Genomic DNA, 351 nt, shown 5'->3' on the forward strand with positions numbered 1-351 from the left:
GACATGGGACATGGAGACACGGGACATGGGACATGGTGACATGGAGATGTGGGACATGGGGATGAGGGACACGGAGATATGGGGACATGGGAACATGGGGATGTGGGGGACATGGGGACATGGAGATGACAAGGTGGCAGGGTGATGGGCAAGGGGACAGGGACAAGGGTGGCCAGGGAGGGACAAGGTGAGGGGGCGCAGGTCCCCATGTCCCCATGTCCCCACCAGGGATGGAGGTCCCCATGTCCTCCCGTGTCCAATGTCCCCTCATGTCCCCATGTCCCACCAGGGATGGACATCCCCATGTCCCCATGTCCCCATGTCCTCCCCATGTCCCCATGTCCCCACCGG

The sequence above is a fragment of the Pterocles gutturalis genome, unplaced genomic scaffold (assembly GCF_000699245.1).
Source record: "Pterocles gutturalis isolate BGI_N339 unplaced genomic scaffold, ASM69924v1 scaffold44013, whole genome shotgun sequence".
Taxonomy (NCBI): Eukaryota; Metazoa; Chordata; class Aves; order Pterocliformes; family Pteroclidae; genus Pterocles; species Pterocles gutturalis.